Genomic DNA, 4,915 nt, shown 5'->3' with positions numbered 1-4,915 from the left:
CCATGCAGGGGGCCTGACGCGGGACTCCATCCCGGGACCCCGGGGTCATGCCTTGGGCCGAAGGTGACGCTAAACCGCTGAGCCCCCTGGGCCGCCCTTTTAGTTGATTTATTTATTTATTTATTTATTTATTTATTATTTTTTTACTTGCTTTAAATAAGCTTTAAACAGTGAAGCAGCATGAACCATGAGGTTCATTAACGTAATGGACTGTAATAGAGCCGTGGGTACTTAGGAGTTTCTCTTTTTCCAAAAAACATGCTAATGTAAACTAGGCGATATTAACCCATTTGTTTCCCCCCTCTTATATACTTTCATGTCTTTTATTATATTTATTTATTTATTTATTTATTTATTTATTATTATGATTTTTATTTATTTATTTTTATTTATTTTTATTATGATTTTTAGAGGCACAATTATACACACATAGCTCAATGACAACATTATTACCGTCTTTGCTTCTTTTCTGGCTGTTGTTATTTTGCCGTTTGTTTTTTCATGATTGCTAAAAAGAATTTAAAACATTTTTTTAATTTTTTTTTTTAAAACATTTTTTTAAAAGATTTTATTTATTTATTCATTAGACACACACAGAGAGAGAGGCAGAGACCCAGGCAGAGGGAGACGCAGGCTCCATGCAGGGAGCCCGACGCGGGACTCGATCCTGGGACCCCAGGGTCACGCCCTGGGCCGCAGGTGGATGCTCCTCCCTCCCCAGCCGAGCCCCCCGGGTGTCCCAGATCTGTGCATTTGTGACGCAGAATGAGGAAAATGGATAGAGGGCTGGAGAGAGGTAATGGAAGAGCCAGGAAACCAAGGGAGAAGAGAACCAAGGGACCAGCTGGGTGGGGGAGAGGTTTTGGTTGCTGGTATCGGTGTTTTTTTCTGGTCCGGAGCCCAAAGTGAGAAGAGCCAGCCGGCGAGGGGGCCGCCCCCTTTCGGCGAAGCGCCACGAGGGGCTGAAGTGGACCGACCTTAAGCGTGGCTTTTCCTCCGTCCGCCCGTAGTGTCTCCAGGCCTAAGTTAAAAATGAGCTTCTGTTAGTTTTATCTTTCTGTTAAGCTGCCATTTCTTTGAACCACCGTAAGAGTGAGCCCCACGCGGCCCCGATATAATCAAGTCATCCTGGAAACCAGTGGTGGCAAAGCAAAATGCAAATAGGATCGTGTGGCCGTGGCAGCGACAGGCCCGGTCCACACGGGGACTCGTCCTTATGGCCAGCACTGCCCGTTCTTACCCGCTGGGAAGAGCGGCCCCACGGGACCGCTGCCCCGAGATGCCCTCCGGCCGTGAGCATCTCCTCACGCTGGTAAAAGGCTTCCGCAGCCAGGTGTCTGCCTCCGCGTGAACGGAAGGTCTAGACGATTAACGGGAATTTCCTTTTCGTCTGGACGTTTGCTCTGAGGGGGACGTGGCTGTTGCCATTTCAGGGGTCGAGACCCTGGTAGGTGGGTGCAGGGCATGCGGGTGTCTCAGCAGGGAAGGAGACGAAGAATAAGACGACCCAGGCGGGTGGATGATGATGGGTCCGCGGGGGGGAGGATGGCCCAGACCCTAGGTCAGAGCGTGGAGGGAGCACATGAGCTCACACTCGGTGCTGAGGGTAAAGTGTTTGACGGAGACACTGATCACTTTTAAGCATCCTCAACTGTTCTTAACACACAAAAAAAATAGTTTTAGTGGACGCCCGGGGGGCTCAGCAGTTGAACATCTGCCTTGGGCCCAGGGCGTGACCCCGGGGTCCCGGGATCGAGTCCCGCGTCGGTCTCCCTGCATGGAGCCTGCTTCTCCCTCTGCCTGGGTCTCTCATGAATAAATAAAATCTTTCACAACCCCCCTCCCCCCACCTAAAAAAAAGCAAAAAAAAAAAACAAAAAAAAAACAGGGGATCCCTGGGTGGCGCAGCGGTTTGGCGCCTGCCTTTGGCCCAGGGCGCGATCCTGGAGACCCGGGATCGAATCCCACATCGGGCTCCCGGTGCATGGAGCCTGCTTCTCCCTCTGCCTGTGTCTCTGCCTCTCTCTCTCTCTGTAACTATAATGAATAAATAAAAATTTAAAAAAAAAAAAAAAACCAAAAAAAACCAATGCTGCACAGAGCTGGATGAGCAAAGACCACTTGTCTTTCTAAGCCTGGAGGAAAGATGCTCCGACGGCTTGGCCTCCTGAGCTTCCCGGACGTGCTGCTGTAGGATTGGCACCTGAGCGACTGTCCGACGTGCGACAGTGCCACACAAACAACATATTTGCCCTCTGCCCCTTGGCATTTCAAGCTTCAACCTGGTGCCCCGACCGGACGCCATCCAAGGCCTGGGGACCCTGGGGCTTGAGACAGCTGGCGGACCGAGATGCCTTAACAAGCCACCTGCTTCGGCCTCGCTCAGCCCGGGGTCGTTCCCACGGGTGACGCTCAGAGGCCTCGGCGAGTGTGTCTGCTGCCCCAACCGGTCCCTGGTGCCAGCTGTCCGTGACCAATGGCCATTGTCTGAGCGGGAAGTGTCTGCAGATCGGGGCTGGGCCCCTCGCCTGTGCCTCCTGGAGTCGAGCTCAGGGGCGCCCGTGCTGGGGGACCCCTGGGGGCAGGAAAGGTGAAATTACTCTTGGCTATTGCTTGTGTTTTGGCCCCAGGGGAGCAGAAAAACAAGCTCAACCGGTGTCAGAATTGCGGCCGGGCAGGTGCGGGTGCCGGCATCTCCCCAGGGCCGTCCGGCTGTGCTGTCCGCGGGCTGGGCCCAGAACGGGGTCCCGTGTCGCATCTGGAGCCGGCTCGGCGTGGCTGCCGGGGGGGGGGGGGGGTGTTGAGCGGTGGACTCGGTTTCCTGTCTCGGACCCCGGCGGCCTTACTAGCTTACCTCCCGTCGCTAGGCCACGCCTCTGGGTGCCGTCTCGGCGACTGGCCGTCGCCCCATCGAGGCCGAGGAGGACTTTTGCATGCTGTTTCTGGTGGCCAGTCGTGGGGGCAATTGTGGGACCTGCTAGCGAGCTGGCCGGACGCACACTCCGACCCCACGTGGAGGCCAGGACCCGGGCCCTGGGCCCTCAGGGGGTCCCGGGGTGGAGATTTCTAAGAGGGTGTGAATTTGAAGATTTTAAAACCCAACACAAACCAAATATAAAACCCATGACCTATTCCAGAGTTAGCACATTGCTTCTGGAAGCAGAGCATCATCGCCCGCTCACTTCCTTCAGTAAGAATCGAATGAACCATAGGGCACGGCCCCCTGTCGCCCCCCCATTGCCCCCCGTCACCCCCCGCCTGGTTTCTCCGCATCAGGGGCCTGCAGCGGTGCCGGGTTGGGGGTGCAGGGCTGCACTCGCCGCCTCTTTCCCTCCAGCAAATCTCCCAGGTCAGTGACCTTTTATTTCTGACCTTTTAACCGGCTCCAGTGGGCCGTGAAAACCCAAATGCCACTTTTCTCGGATTCCTGGGAAGCCTCCCGTCTCTCGAGTCCAATTCTCTAGGGGAGGTTAGCCGACCGCCCAGGTCACCGATCCTGCATGACAGCCTCCCGTCACCTGCGCCCTGGGTCCTGGCGGGGACGCGGCGGCCGCCCCCGCCCCCCCCCAGAGGATATGTCACCGGACAGCTCGAGTCCTCCCCGAAGCCAGGCAGCAGTCACTCCTGGGCTCGCGGAGACTTGGGCAGGCGTCATTGAAGGGGATGCGGATTGGCATCCCGGCGGGCAGGTTTCAGAGCCTGGTCGACGGGTGCACGCAGGGCAGGGTGGGGGGCAATCCACACGCCTCTGGTGCCTGGTCGGCTCTGACCGGGAAGGGACACCAGGGGCCGCGAAGCATCTGACTGGTGTCGAGGCAGTCGAGGAGCGGCGGGGCCCACACCGTCCTCTTCCCCTTCCTCTTCGGGCGACGCTCAAGGCCGACCCTGCGGGGGAGGTCGTGTCTCTAAGACTTGGCTCAACCCCCAGTCTTGTCATCTGCCGAGAATAAGGATCCTTTTCCAATCAGGGAATTGGTATGTGGTGCTTCTTCACCACTGTTTTCTTTATTTCCTTTATTTTTCATTTTTAAAGATTTTATTTATTTATTCATGAGAGTCACAGAGCGAGGCAGAGACCAGGCAGGGGGAGAAGCAGGCTCCACGCAGGGAGCCCAACGCGGGACTCGATCCCGGGACCCTGGGGTCATGCCTGGGCCGCAGGCACACGCTCCGCCGCTGAGCCCCCCAGGCCCCCCTGGTTTTTTTTTTTTTTTGGAGGGGAGCTGGCAAGGCTCAGGTTTGTGTCTTCAGACTTCCGTGTGCGCTCACTACACAATGTCTCTTTAGCATTTTATTCCAAGAACCGTTACCTTTGAGAATATATGAGATTTTGCTGATGAATGGCTGAAAACAAGCTAATCGATGTAAATGTCATAATCTAACGGCTGTTAGCTCTGTGTTCGCAGCTTTAATCATCCTTTATTGTATTCCGCAACAGGATACTGGACGAACAGTCTAGGTTTTATGAAAACCCTCCTGTGAATTGTTCGTCTTCCTACCGCAAGCTGCTGCCCTGCTGTGTGAGACGGGACTCACGCTCCCCGCTTCCATTTTGCAAACATAAGAGACCTGGAAAATTATCCAGCAAGGCATTGTTAGCGGGAGAGCGGTGATTTGGGTCGAATCACTGCTGGGCTCGGCAAATTAATCTCTGCCTGCGTGGTAGGTAGGTTCAGATTTAGCAAGTGATTTGTGGCTCTCAACAGGTGATGGGTTATCTTTAATTTGACCAGATGGTTAAACCTGATTTTTTTAAAAAACCTGATTTCAAGAAATAAACAAACAAATAAATAAATAAAACCTGATTTCATTAAAATACGTGATCCTCCGATTCTCTTAAATCTTTGCCTCGGGCTTTTCCTCTATGCCAAACAGAATGGTCTCCTTGTTGTTGAAAGGGCTGGGAGATGAAAAA

This window comes from Canis lupus, chromosome 2 (genome assembly GCF_003254725.2).
Source record: "Canis lupus dingo isolate Sandy chromosome 2, ASM325472v2, whole genome shotgun sequence".
In the NCBI taxonomy this organism is placed as follows: domain Eukaryota; kingdom Metazoa; phylum Chordata; class Mammalia; order Carnivora; family Canidae; genus Canis; species Canis lupus.
Note: the sequence above shows the minus strand (reverse complement) of the source record.